The sequence below is a fragment of the Phyllobates terribilis genome, unplaced genomic scaffold (genome assembly GCF_046119375.1).
Source record: "Phyllobates terribilis strain yellow unplaced genomic scaffold, ASM4611937v1 Scaffold_8__6_contigs__length_399053987, whole genome shotgun sequence".
NCBI lineage: Eukaryota > Metazoa > Chordata > Amphibia > Anura > Dendrobatidae > Phyllobates > Phyllobates terribilis.
This window is the reverse complement of record NW_027362768.1, coordinates 205,497,531-205,514,137: the sequence shown is the minus strand read 5'-3', so window position 1 is coordinate 205,514,137 and position 16,607 is coordinate 205,497,531.

Sequence of the window (16,607 nt, the reverse complement as noted above, 5' to 3'; positions counted from 1 at the left end):
TACACCCAGAGGGATCTATTATATAGAGTCATTACACCCAGAGGGATCTATTATATAGAGTCATTACACGCAGAGCGATCTATTATATAGTGTCATTACACGCAGAGGGATCTATTAAATAGTCATTACACACAGGGATCTATTATATAGACTCATTACACACAGCGCGATCTATTATATAGAGTCATTACACACAGGGATCTATTATATAGAGTCATTACACGCAGAGCGATCTATTATATAGAGTCATTACACGCAGAGGGATCTATTATATAGAGTCATTACACAAAGAGCGATCTATTATATAGAGTCATTACACGCAGAGGGATCTATTATATAGAGTCAATACACGCAGAGGGATCTATTATATAGTCATTACACACAGAGCGATCTATTATATAGAGTCATTACACACAGAGGGATCTATTATATAGAGTCATTACACACGGATCTATTATATAGAGTCATTACACACAGAGCGATCTATTATATAGAGTCATTACACGCAGAGGGATCTAATATATAGAGTCATTACATGCAGAGGGATCTATTATATAGAGTCATTACACACAGAGGGATCTAATATATAGAGTCATTACACGCAGAGGGATCTAATATATAGAGTCATTACACGCAGAGGGATCTAATATATAGAGTCATTACATGCAGAGGGATCTAATATATAGAGTCATTACACGCAGAGGTATCTATTATATAGAGTCATTACACGCAGAGGGATCTATTATATAGTCATTGCACGCAGAGGGATCTATTATATAGTCATTGCACGCAGAGGGATCTATTATATAGTCATTACACGCAGAGGGATCTATTATATAGAGTCATTACACGCAGAGTGATCTATTAAATAGTCATTACATACAGAGGGATCTATTATATAGAATCATTACACGCGGAGGGATCTATTATATAGAGTCATTACACACAGAGTGATCTATTAAATAGTCATTACAAGCAGAGGGATCTATTATGTAGAGTCATTACACAGCGATCTATTATATAGTCATTACACGCAGAGGGATCTATTTTATAGAGTCATTACACGCAGAGGGATCTATTATATAGTCATTACACGCAGAGGGATCTATTATATAGAGTCATTACACAGAGGGATCTATTATATAGAGTCATTACACACAGAGGGATCTATTATATAGTCATTACACACAGAGCGATCTATTAAATAGAGTCATTACACGCAGAGCGATCTATTATATAGAGTCATTACACGCAGAGCGATCTATTATATAGAGTCATTACACGCAGAGGGATCTATTATATAGTCATTACACACAGAGCGATCTATTATATTGAGTCATTACACCCAGAGGGATCTATTATATAGAGTCATTACACCCAGAGGGATCTATTATATAGAGTCATTACACGCAGAGCGATCTATTATATAGTGTCATTACACGCAGAGGGATCTATTAAATAGTCATTACACACAGAGGGATCTATTATATAGACTCATTACACACAGTGCGATCTATTATATAGAGTCATTACACCCAGAGGGATCTATTATATAGAGTCATTACACCCAGAGGGATCTATTATATAGAGTCATTACACGCAGAGCGATCTATTATATAGTGTCATTACACGCAGAGGGATCTATTAAATAGTCATTACACACAGGGATCTATTATATAGACTCATTACACACAGCGCGATCTATTATATAGAGTCATTACACACAGGGATCTATTATATAGAGTCATTACACGCAGAGCGATCTATTATATAGAGTCATTACACGCAGAGGGATCTATTATATAGAGTCATTACACAAAGAGCGATCTATTATATAGAGTCATTACACGCAGAGGGATCTATTATATAGAGTCAATACACGCAGAGGGATCTATTATATAGTCATTACACACAGAGCGATCTATTATATAGAGTCATTACACAGAGGGATCTATTATATAGAGTCATTACACACAGGGATCTATTATATAGAATTACAGAGGGATCTATTACACACAGAGGGATCTATTATAGAGTCATTACACACAGTGATCTATTAAATAGTCATTACACACAGAGGGATCTATTATATAGAGTCATTGCACACAGAGCGATCTATTATATTGAGTCATTACACACAGAGGGATCTATTATATAGAGTCATTACACACAGCGATCTATTATATAGAGTCATTACACACAGAGGTATCTATTATATAGAGTCATTACACACGGATCTATTATATAGAGTCATTACACACAGAGCGATCTATTATATAGAGTCATTACACGCAGAGGGATCTAATATATAGAGTCATTACACGCAGAGGGATCTATTATATAGAGTCATTACACACAGAGGGATCTAATATATAGAGTCATTACACGCAGAGGGATCTATTATATAGTCATTGCACGCAGAGGGATCTATTATATAGTCATTGCACGCAGAGGGATCTATTATATAGTCATTACACGCAGAGGGATCTATTATATAGTCATTACACGCAGAGGGATCTATTATATAGAGTCATTACACGCAGAGTGATCTATTAAATAGTCATTACATACAGAGGGATCTATTATATAGAATCATTACACGTGGAGGGATCTATTATATAGAGTCATTACACACAGAGTGATCTATTAAATAGTCATTACAAGCAGAGGGATCTATTATGTAGAGTCATTACACAGCGATCTATTATATAGTCATTACACGCAGAGGGATCTATTTTATAGAGTCATTACACGCAGAGGGATCTATTATATAGTCATTACACGCAGAGGGATCTATTATATAGAGTCATTACACAGAGGGATCTATTATATAGAGTCATTACACACAGAGGGATCTATTATATAGAGTCATTACACACATAGGGTTCTATTATATAGAATCATTACACACAGAGGGATCTATTACACACAGAGGGATCTATTATATAGAGTCATTACACACAGAGCGATCTATTAAATAGAGTCATTACACGCAGAGCGATCTATTATATAGAGTCATTACACGCAGAGCGATCTATTATATAGAGTCATTACACGCAGAGGGATCTATTATATAGTCATTACACACAGAGCGATCTATTATATTGAGTCATTACACCCAGAGGGATCTATTATATAGAGTCATTACACCCAGAGGGATCTATTATATAGAGTCATTACACCCAGAGGGATCTATTATATAGAGTCATTACACCCAGAGGGATCTATTATATAGAGTCATTACACGCAGAGCGATCTATTATATAGTGTCATTACACGCAGAGGGATCTATTAAATAGTCATTACACACAGAGGGATCTATTATATAGACTCATTACACACAGTGCGATCTATTATATAGAGTCATTACACACAGGGATCTATTATATAGAGTCATTACACGCAGAGCGATCTATTATATAGAGTCATTACACGCAGAGGGATCTATTATATAGAGTCATTACACAAAGAGCGATCTATTATATAGAGTCATTACACGCAGAGGGATCTATTATATAGAGTCAATACACGCAGAGGGATCTATTATATAGAGTCATTACACACAGAGCGATCTATTATATAGAGTCATTACACAGAGGGATCTATTATATAGAGTCATTACACACAGAGGGATCTATTATATAGAATCATTACAGAGGGATCTATTACACACAGAGGGAACTATTATATAGAGTCATTACACACAGTGATCTATTAAATAGTCATTACACACAGAGGGATCTATTATATAGAGTCATTGCACACAGAGCGATCTATTATATTGAGTCATTACACACAGAGGGATCTATTATATAGAGTCATTACACACAGCGATCTATTATATAGAGTCATTACACACAGAGGGATCTATTATATAGAGTCATTACACACGGATCTATTATATAGAGTCATTACACACAGAGCGATCTATTATATAGAGTCATTACACACAGAGCGATCTATTATATAGAGTCATTAAACACAGAGGGATCTATTATATAGAGTCATTACACACAGAGCGATCTATTATATAGAGTCATTACACACAGAGCGATCTATTATATAGAGTCATTACACACAGAGGGATCTATTATATAGAGTCATTACAGAGGGATCTATTATGTAGAGTCATTACACGCAGAGGGATCTATTATATAGAGTCATTACACGCAGAGGGATCTATTTTATAGAGTCATTACACGCAGAGGGATCTATTATATAGAGTCATTACACACAGAGGGATCTATTATATAGAGTCATTACACACAGAGGGATCTATTATATAGAGTCATTACACGCAGAGCGATCTATTATATAGAGTCATTACACAGAGGGATCTATTATATAGAATCATTACACACAGAGGGATTGTGGGGGTCGTGATGACATTCCACTCGTCCTCCAGTCACTCCAAATTAAGGCTATGAGCATGGGTCAACCATTCAAAGAATGAGTCAGACAACAAGCTGGTTCAAACTCAGAGCACGCTCAAAAGACTACTACAGACAACGTTCTCAGCAATGTTCTGTGTTTATTCCTACATACACAAACCTAAATACACTACATAATGGGGAGGGGATAGGGGTTGTCCGGGGCGGGGTAAGCCATGAAAGTCCAGTGTCTGGCCACTCCTGATTGGTCCACATCTCCTTATCTCAGTCTCTGGGCAGATATTGCAGCCGTCAGCTTATAATCTTGTTTCGTTTCTCTGAAATAAGTCTTGGCAACACTGGAACTGTCTTAGTTTAAGTTTCGATTTGAGTAATATGTAGCAAGGAAAGCTTATTGATATAAGACACAAAATGGTGGTTAGTACATTAGCAAAAACGCGTATAAAAGTTACAAAAGTATAAAAGTTACAAATATATATATTCTCTTTTACCCCGACAGGATCTATTACACACAGAGGGATCTATTATATAGGGTCATTACACACAGAGCGATTTATTATATAGAGTCATTACACACAGAGGGATCTATTACATAGGGTCATTACACACAGAGCGATTTATTATATAGAGTCATTACACACAGAGGGATCTATTATATAGAGTCATTACACACAGAGGGATCTATTATATAGAGTCATTACACACAGAGGGATCTATGATATAGAGTCATTACATGCAAGGATCTATTATATAGAGTCATTACACACAGAGGGATCTATTATATAGAGTCATTACACACAGAGGGATCTATTATATAGGTTCATTACACGCAGAGGGATCTATTATATAGAGTCATTACATGCAAGGATCTATTATATAGAGTCATTACATGCAAGGATCTATTATATAGAGTCATTACACGCAGAGGGATCTATTATATAGAGTCATTACATGCAAGGATCTATTATATAGAGTCATTACACACAGAGGGATCTATTATATAGAGTCATTACACGCAGAGGGATCTATTATATAGAGTCATTACACGCAGGGGGGTCTATTATATAGAGTCATTACACACAGAGGGATCTATTATATAGAGTGATTACACACAGAGGGATCTATTATATAGAGTGATTACACACAGAGCGATCTATTATATAGAGTCATTACACAGAGGGATCTATTATATAGAGTCATTACACGCAGAGGGATCTATTATATAGAGTCATTACACGCAGAGGGATCTATTATATAGAGTCATTACACGCAGGGGGGTCTATTATATAGAGTCATTACACGCAGAGGGATCTATTATATAGAGTCATTACACGCAGAATGATCTATTATATAGAGTCATTACACACAGAGGGATCTATTATATAGAGTCATTACACGCAGAGGGATCTATTATATAGAGTCATTACACGCAGAGGGATCTATTATATAGAGTCATTACACGCAGGGGGTCTATTATATTGAGTCATTACACGCATAGTGATCTATTATATAGAGTCATTACACACAGAGGGATCTATTAAATAGTCATTACACACAGAGGGATCTATTATATAGAGTCATTACACACAGAGCGATCTATTATATAAAGTCATTACACGCAGAGGGATCTATTATATAGAGTCATTACACGCAGAGGGATCTATTATATAGAGTCATTACACACAGAGCGATCTATTATATAAAGTCATTACACGCAGAGGGATCTATATATAGAGTCATTACACGCAGAGGGATCTATTATATAGAGTCATTACACGCAGAGGGATCTATTATATAGAGTCATTACACGCAGAGGGATCTATTATATAGAGTCATTACACGCAGAGGGATCTATTATATAGAGTCATTACACGCAGAGGGATCTATTATATAGAGTCATTACACACAGAGGGATCTATTATATAGTCATTACACACAGAGGGATCTATTATATAGAGTCATTACAGAGGGATCTATTTCTCGTGTTTATTTCTGTTAATGTTGATGATTGTGGCTTACAGCTAGTGATGAGCGAATGTGCTCACCACTGCTCGGTACTCGCCTGAGTATCACTGTGCTCGGCGAGTGTTCCCGGGTTGCTCGGGTGAGAACTCTGTCCCCTCCCTGGATATTTGCAGCTCTTTACAGAGCCAAGGAACATGCAGGGATTGCTTGCCATGCACTGTAATGCCGTAGCCATGTTGGTTGTGGCATTACAGTGATTGGCTGGCCGCACAGCGTCATCGGGTCTATATCGGACCTGGCGCCGCCATGCTCATCACAGTCACTCCGGATCAGACAGTGTAGGGGGAGATGCTGCTGAGCTAGGGAGAGATTTGCTTCTTCATACAGTAGTTAGTACAGGTATTCCACAACATATATTTATATTTCCAACTGAACTAAAAGTCCTTCTGAGGACTAATCCAGCTGCATATAATCAGTGGTGATAGCAGGAGTTAGGCAGGCAGGCGGTGTATGTTGCAGACTGCAGTCCATGATACAGCACAAGAGGGTCTATTGAACGTCCTGTATTCCACAACATATATATATATATATACATATATATATATATATATATATATATATATATATATATATATATATATATATATATATATATATATATATATACAGTACAGACCAAAAGTTTGGACACACCTTCTCATTTAAAGATTTTTCTGTATTTTCATAACTTTGAAAATTGTACGTTCACACTGAAGGCATCAAAACTGTGAATTAACACATGTCGAATTATATACTTAACAAAAAAGTGTGAAACAACTGAAAATATGTCTTATATTCTAGGTTCTTCAAAGTAGCCACCTTTTGCTTTGATGACTGCTTTGCACACTCTTGGCATTCTCTTGATGAGCTTCAAGAGGTACTCACCGGAAATGATTTTCACTTCACAGGTGTGCCCTGTCAGGTTTAATAAGTGGGATTTCTTGCCTTATAAATGGGGTTGGGACCATCAGTTGTGTTGTGCAGAAGTCAAGTGGATGCACAGCTGATAGTCCTACTGAATAGACTGTTAGAAATTTTATTATGGCAAGAAAAAAGCAGCTAAGTAAAGAAAAATGAGTGGCCATCATTACTTTAAGAAATGAAGGTCAGTCAGTCTGAAAAATTGGGCAAACTTTGAAAGTGTCCCCAAGTGCAGTTGCAAAAACCATCAAGCGCTACAAAGAAACTGGCTCACATGAGGACCGCCCCAGGAAAGGAAGACCAAGAGTCACCTTCGCTTCTGAGGATAAGTTTATCCGAGTCACCAGCCTCAGAAATCGCAGGTTAACAGCAGCTCAGATTAGAGACCAGGTCAATGCCACACAGAGTTCTAGCAGCAGACACATCTCTTCAACAACTGTTAAGAGGAGACTTTGCGCAGCAGGCCTTCATGGTAAAATAGCAGCTAGGAAACCACTGCTAAGGACAGGCAACAAGCAGAAGAGACTTGTTTGGGCTAAAGAACGCAAAGAATGGACATTAGACAGTGGAAATCTGTGCTTTGGTCTGATGAGTCCAAATTTGAGATCTTTGGTTCCAACCACTGTGTCTTTGTGCGACGCAGAAAAGGTGGACGAATAGACTCTACATGCCTGGTTCCCACCGTGAAGCATGGAGGAGGAGGTGTGATGGTGTGGGGGTGCTTTGCTGGTGACACTGTTGGGGATTTATTCAAAATTGAAGGCATACTGAACTAGCATGGCTACAACAGCATCTTGCAGCGGCATGCTATTCCATCCAGTTTGCGTTTAGTTGGACCATCATTTATTTTTCAACAGGACAATGACCCCAAACACACCTCCAGGCTGTGTAAGAGTTATTTGACCAAGAAGGAGAGTGATGGGGTGCTACGCCATATGACCTGGCCTCCACAGTTACTAGACCTGAACCCAATCGAGATGGTTTGGACTTCAGAGTGAAGGCAAAAGGGCCAACAAGTGCTAAGCAACTCTGGGAACTCATTCAAGATAGTTGGAAGACCATTTCCGGTGACTACCTCTTGAAGCTCATCAAGAGAATGCTGAGAGTGTGCAAAGCAGTCATCAAAGCAAAAGGTGGCTACTTTGAAGAACCTGGAATATAAGACATATTTTCAGTTGTTTCACACTTTTTTGTTAAGTATATAATTCCACATGTGTTAATTCATAGTTTTGATGCCTTAAGTGTGAATGTACAATTTTCATAGTCATGAAAATAAAGAAAAATCTTTAAATGAGAAGGTGTGTCCAAACTTTTGGTCTGTACTGTATATATATATATATATATATATATATATATATATATATATATATATATATATATATATACACTGCTCAAAAAATAAGGGGAACACTTGAATAACACAATGTAACTCCAAGTCAATAACACTTCTGTGAAATCTACCTGTCCAGTTCTGAAGCGACGCTGATTGTGAATCCATTTCTCCTGCTGTTGTGCAAATGGAACAGACAACTGGTAGAAGTGATCGGCAAAGAGCAAGATATAAAATATATAAGATATATAAAGGAGCGGTTCTGCAGGTGGTGACCACAGACCATTTCTCTGTTCTCATCCTTTTTGTCTGTTGTTTTGGTCACTTTTTCATTTTGCCATTCCTCTCACCCCTAGAGGTACAGTAGCATGAGGCGGTGTCTACAGTACAACCCACAGATGTTGCTCAGGTAGTGCAGCTCATCCAGGATGGCACATCAGTGCGAGCTGTGGCAAGAAGGTTAGCTGTGTCTGTCAGCACAGTGGCCAGAGCATGGAGCAGATACCAGGAGATGTGGAGGGAGCCATAGGAGGGCAACAACCCAGCAGCAGGACCGTTACCGCCACCTTTGTGCAAGGAGGAACAGGAGGAGCACTGCCAGAGACCTGCAAAATGACCTCCAGCAGGCCACAAAAGTGCATGTGTCTGCACAAACGGTTAGAAACCGACTCCATGAGGGTGGTATGAGGGCCCGACGTCCACAGATGGGGGTTGTGCTCACCGCCCAACACCGTGCAGGACCCTTGGCATTTACCACAGAACACCAGGATTGGCAAAGTCGCCACTGGCGCCCTGTGCTCTTCACAGATGAAAGCAGGTTCACACTGAGCACATGTGACAGAAGTGACCGAGTCTGGAGACGCCGTGGAGAGCGACCTGCTGCCTGCAACATCCTTCAGCATGAACGGTTTGGCAGTGGGTCAGTAATGGTGTGGGGTGGCATTTCTTTGGAGGGCCGCACAGCCCTCCATGTGCTCGCCAGAGGTAGCCTGACTGCCATTAGGTACCGAGATAAGATCCTCAGACCCCTTGTGAGACCATATGCTGGTGCGGTTGGCCCTGGGTTCCTCCTAATGCAGGACAATGCCAGACCTCATGTGGCTGGAGTGTGTCAGCAGTTCCTGCAAGATGAAGGCATTGAAGCTATGGACTGGCCGTCCGTTCCCCAGACCTGAATCCGATTGAGCACATCTGGGACATCATGTCTCGCTCCATCCACCAATGTCACGTTGCACCACAGACTGTCCAGGAGTTGGCGGATGCTTTAGTTCAGGTCTGGGAGGAGATCCCACAGGAGACCATCCGCAACCTCATCAGGAGCATGCCCAGGCGTTGTAGGGAGGTCATACAGGCACGTGGAGGCCACACACAATACTCAGCCTCATCAGGAGCATGCCCAGGCGTTGTAGGGAGGTCATACAGGCACGTGGAGGCCACACACAATATTCAGCCTCATCAGGAGCGTGCCCAGGCATTGTAGGGAGGTCATACAGGCACATGGAGGCCACACACAATACTCAGCCTCATTTTGACTTGTTTTAAGGACATTACATCAAAGTTTGATCAGCCTGTAGTGTGTTTTTCTGCTTTAATTTTGGGGGTGACTCCAAATCCAGGCCTCCATTGGTTAATAAATTTGATTTCCATTGATGATTTTTGTGTGATTTTGTTGTCAGCACATTCAGCTTTCTACAGAACAAAGTATTCAATGAGGATATTTCATTCATTCACATCTAGGAGGGGGGATTTCAGGGGTCCCTTTATTTTTTGAGCAGTGTATATATACAGTACAGACCAAAAGTTTGGACACACCTTCTCAATTAATGATTTTTCTGTATTTTCATGACGATGAAAATTGTACATTCACACTGAAGGCATCAAAACTATGAATTAACACATGTGGAATTATATTCTTAACAAAAAAGTGTGAAACAACTGAAAATATCTCTTATATTCTAGGTTCTTCAAAGTAGCCACCTTTTGCTTTGATGACTGCTTTGCACACTCTTGGCATTCTCTTGATGAGTTTCAAGAGGTAGTCACCGGAAATGGTCTTCCAACAATATTGAAGGAATTCCCAGAGATGCTTAGCACTTGTTGGCCCTTTTGCCTTCACTCTGCGGTCCAGCTCACCCCAAACCATCTCGATTGGGTTCAGGTCTGGTGTTTGTGGAGGCCAGGTCATCTGGCGCAGCACCCCATCACTCTCCTTCTTGGTCAAATAGCCCTTACACAGCCTGGAGGTGTGTTTGGGGTCATTGTCCTGTTGAAAAATAAATGATGGTCCAACTAAACGCAAACCGGATGGAATAGCATGCTGCTGCAAGATGCTGTGGTAGCCATGCTGGTTCAGTATGCCTTCAATTTTGAATAAATCCCCAACAGTGTCACCAGCAAAGCACCCCCACACCATCACACCTCCTCCTCCATGCTTCACGGTGGGAACCAGGCATGTAGAGTCCATCCGTTCACCTTTTCTGCGTCGCACAAAGACACGATGGTTGGAAGCAAAGATCTCAAATTTGGACTCATCAGACCAAAGCACAGATTTCCACTGGTCTAATGTCCATTCCTTGTGTTCTTTAGCCCAAACAAGTCTCTTCTGCTTGTTGCCTGTCGTTAGCAGTGGTTTCCTAGAAGCTATTTTACCATGAAGGCCTGCTGCACAAAGTCTCCTCTTAACAGTTGTTGTAGAGATGTGTCTGCTGCTAGAACTCTGTGAAGCATTGACCTGGTCTCTAATCTGAGCTGCTGTTAACCTGCGATTTCTGAGGCTGGTGACTCGAATAAACTTATCCTCAGAAGCAGAGGTGACTCTTGGTCTTCCTTTCCTGGGGCGGTCCTCATGTGAGCCAGTTTCTTTGTAGCGCATGATGGTTTTTGCAACTGCACTTGGGGACACTTTCAAAGTTTTCCCAATTTTTTGGACTGACTGACCTTCATTTCTTAAAGTAATGATGGCAATTCGTTTTTCTTTTCTTAGCTGCTTTTTTCTTGCCATAATACAAATTCTAACAGTCTATTCAGTAGGACTATCAGCTGTGTATCCACCAGACTTCTGCACAGCACAACTGATGGTCCCAACCCCATTTATAAGGCAAGAAATGACACTTATTAAACCCGACAGGGCACACCTGTGAAGTGAAAACCATTTCCGGTGACTACCTCTTGAAGCTCATCAAGAGAATGCCAAGAGTGTGCAAAACAGTCATCAAAGCAAAAGGTGGCTACTTTGAAGAACCTAGAATATAAGACATTTTCAGTTGTTTCACACTTTTTTGTTAAGTATATAATTCCGCATGTGTTAATTCATAGTTTTGATGCCTTCAATGTGAATGTACAATATTCATAGTCATGAAAATACAGAAAAATCTTTAAATGAGAAGGTGTGTCCAAACTTTTGGTCTGTACTGTATATCTATATATATATATCTATATATCCAACTGAACTAACAGTCCTTCTGAGGACTAATCCAGCTGCATATAATCAGTGGTGATAGCAGGAGTTAGGCAGGCAGGCAGTGTATGTGACAGACTGCAGTGCATATAGGGCAAGATGGTCCATTGAATGTTCCTGCTGCTGTTCTTAGATATTTGTTAGACACAGCCCCAGATATCAGGGGCCAGGGAATTTTTTTTTATCTCTTAATCCTGGTTATTTACTTAAAAGCAATCCAGAGTACATCATTTTTCTGCTCCATTTCCTTTTCTCACTGCAGAATAAAGCCAGATTTGTTCCATATTTCAGCGATAAAAATCCAGAAATTTAAACTGGACGTGGAAAATATTGGTCTCCTTTTCCATTCTGTTGCAGTGTGTCGGTCAAGCTATTCACACTAGGTGTCTGTGAAGAATAGTATTAATAAATTACAGGCCTGCTATTTTAAATTGTGGGTCTCTGTCAGACGTATCACATATAACTGCGATCCAAAATCAGCCATTTCTCGTGAACGTGGAAAATATTGTCCTCCATTAAAAATGGGCTAGGTGCGTGGCAAGGGACGGGGAAGTGGACGTGATGGCGCATGCAGAGGACGTGGCCGTGGGCAAGTTGAAATTGTGCCACAACAAACACCCACATCTTGTCGCTCGACCTTCCTGTCTCAATTAATAGGGGACCGCAGACCACTATTGAACACACAGCAGTGTGAAAAGGTTATTGGTTGGATAGCAGATAATGCTTCCAGTCACTTAGCCACCACCATCACCACGCTGTCTTCCACATGGTCAAGTCTCAGTAGCCGTCAGTCTGGACCGCATATTCCTCACCCTGATCCTCCTTCCTCCCACCAGGCTGAGTGCCCAGAGACAACTGATCCCACACTTTCAAACTCAGAAGAGCTGTTCACTTTTCCATTTATACATTCGGGCCTCTCGCCCGGCCAGCTTCAAGCGAGTCAAGAGGAGAACACATGTAGCGATGCCCAAATATTGGAGCAGCCACGGTCACATGAAGGCGACAGTGGGAAAGTGTCACAAGAGGTGGATGATGATGATGAGACACAATTGCCAGAAAGTCAGGAGGAGGACCAGGGTGCGGAAGTGGAAGGTGAGGTGGTGGATGATATAGTAACTGACCCAACCTGGCAGGGGGACATACAGAGCAAGGACAGCAGCACACAGGGGGAGGGAGGTGTAGCACCATAACAGGCAGGAAGAAACTGTGGTGGCCGCAGACACAAGGTGGGAAAGCGTTCTTCGTAAAGACAACACGACGGAAGTTGCCAGTACAACTGTTAGGTCTTCCCGAGTCTGGTTGTTTTTTAAAGACTCTGCAGATAACCCCAAAAAGGCCATTTGCACCACCTGCCAGGTCAGCATCAGCAGGGCTAGCAAAACTAGCAGCCTGACCACCACCAGCATGATCAGGCACATTACAGCAAAGCACCCAACTAAGTGGGCCAAACCCCAGGGTCCAGCAACAGTGTCTGTGGTTGACACCACTGCTTGTTCCGCTGTAGTGCGTGCACGCCAATCCCTTGTCCATGGCGCATGCCAAGATGCCTCCCGCCCTGCACCTGTCGATGAACACTCTCAACTAGAACCATCAGCAAGCACATCCTTGTCCCAGTGCAGCGTTCAGTTGTCCCTACCCATGTCCTTGGAACGCAAGCTCAAATATGCAGCCAATGCCCCATAAGCCACACTACTAAATTCACACATTTCACAAATGCTTGAGCTGGAAATGATGCCTTTTAGGCTCGTGGGGACGGAAGCTTTCCGCAACCTGATGGCGGCCATCCCTTGGTACTCAGTCCCCAGCTGCCACTATTTCTCCTGGTGAGCTGTCCCTGCATTACATGAGCACGTGTCCCACAACATTAGACGTGCCCTCAACAATGCAGTTACTGGGAAAGTCCACCTAACCACGGACACGTGGACAAGTGCTTGTGGGCAGGGACGGTACATAGAATCATAGAATCATAGAATGGTAGAGTTGGAAGGGACCTCCTGGGTCATCTGGTCCAACCCCCTGCTCAAAGCAGGATTCACTAGATCATCTCAGACAGATGTCTGTCCAGCCTCTGTTTGAAGACGTCCATTGAAGGGGAACTCACCACCTCTCGTGGCAGCCTGTTCCACTCATTAATTACCCTAACTGTCAAAAAGTTTTTTCTAATATCTAATCTGTGTCTCCTCCCATTTAGTTTCATCCCATTGCTTCTAGTCTTTCCTTGTGCAAATGAGAATAAAGATGATCCTTCTACAATGTGACAGCCCTTGACATATTTGTAGACAGCTATTAAGTCTCCTCTCAGTCTTCTTTTTTGCAAGCTAAACATTCCCAAATCCTGCAACCGTTCCTCATAGGACATGGTTTGCAGACCAGTCACCATTCTGGTCGCTCTTCTCTGAACTTGCTCCAGTTTGTCTATGTCTTTTTTAAAATGTGGTGCCCAAAACTGTACACAGTATTCCAGATGAGGTCTGACCAAAGAGGAGTAAAGACTGATAATGACTTCACGTGATCTAGACTGTATGCTTCTGTTAATACATCCCAGAATTGTATTTGCCTTTTTTGCTGCTGCATCACACTGTTGACTCATGTTCAGTCTATGATCTATTAGTATACCTAAGTCTTTTTCACATGTACTGTTGCTTAGCTCTATTCCTCCCATTCTGTATATGCTTTTTTCATTTTTATTGCCCAGATGTAGTACTTTGCATTTTCCCTGTTAAAAACCAATCTGTTGGTTGCTGCCCACTGCTCCAGTTTATTTAGGTCTTTTTGAATCCTCTCTCTCTCTTCTCTAGTATTAGCTATCCCTCCTAGCTTTGTGTCATCAGCAAATTTAATCAGTTTACCCTCAATTCCTTCATCTAAATCATTGATAAAGATGTTGAACAATACAGGTCCCAGGACGGAGCCCTGTGGTACCCCACTTGAGACATTCATCCAGCTGGATGTGAAGCCATTTACAACCACCCTTTGAGTCCGATCACTAAGCCAGTTATGAATCCACCTAACAGTTGCCTGGTCCATTGCATACTTGGTCATTTTTTCAATCTTGCTATCGACACACTGGGTTATCGACACACTGGGTTAATATAGTGAAAGCCGGGACCCAGTCAGACCTTGGGACAGAACACGTCCTCCCGACGCCGCGGATTGCGGGCCCTGGGTCAATCAGGATTCCCCCACATTCTACAGCTCCTGCACCTCCTCCTCTTCAGCCTCCATCTCCGAAAAGACCACATCAGTTGCAAGCTGGAAGCACTGCCTTGGCCAAGCAGCAACAGGCTGTGCTGAAGCTAATATGCTTAGGTCACAAACCGCACAATGCTGAAGAGTTGTGGACAGCTTTGAAAGAGCAGGCAGATCTGTGGCTGACACCGCTGACCCTACAGCCAGGCATGGTCATGCGGGACAATGGCTGGAACCTGGTGGCAGCTCTGAGGCGAGGCAAGCTCACACACGTACCATGCCTGGCCCATGTGCTTAACCTCGTGGTTCAGCGGTTTCTCAAAACCTACCCGGATCTGTCGAATCTGCTTGTCAAAGTACGCCGCCTGTGTGCCCATTTTAGAAAGTCGGCTACAGCTTCCGCCGCCATTTCCGTGCTTCAGCAGCGTTTGCAGCTTCCAGCTCACTGACTGATCTGCGATGTTTCCACTCGTTGGAACTCTACATTGCAGATGTTGGGAAGGATTTGTGAGCAGAAGAGGGCAGTTGTTGACTACCACCATCAACAAGGCCATCGGTATTCAGGTCAGACTCCACACATAAAACCTCAGGAGTGGACATGGATGTCAGACATTTGTACCATCCTCCAAAACTTTGAGTACTCCACCAAGATGGTGAGCGGCGATGACGCCATAATTAGCATCACCATCCCACTTCTCTGTCTTCTGAAATTATTAAAGATGATGCATTGTAAAGTGCTGCCGAATATGTTGGCGCTATATAAATAAAAATTATTATTATTATTATTATTATTGCAGGCGGAGCACGATGAGATGGAGCAAGGAACCATACAGGGTGATTCCACACAGCCCAGCCTCATCTCATCCCAATGTGGACTGAGTGACAATGAGGAAGAAGAAGAGGAGGAGGAAGAACAAGAGCTAGTTTCCTGTGCTATAGACGGTACTACCTGTACAACTGTCATACCCTGCACAACTGTCATACCGTCGGTTCAGCGTGGATGGTCTGAGGACAGGGAGGAGGAGGAGAGCATGATCAGTCATCCTCTTGGTGAGGACGCGGAAGTCTTGCCTCTTTGCAGTCTGGCACACATGGCTGAGTTTATGTTATGCTGCCTTTCCGTGACCCTCGCATATTCCAAATTTTGGGTCAATACTGTCCAGTCAATACTGGTTGGTGACACTTCTAGACCCATGCTACAAGGAGAACTTTCTGTCTCTTATTCCCTTGCAGGACAGGCCTAATAAAATGGGGCAGTACCAGAAGGCCCTTGCTGCGGAATTATTTAAAAAATTCCTATCTGAAAACGCTGGCG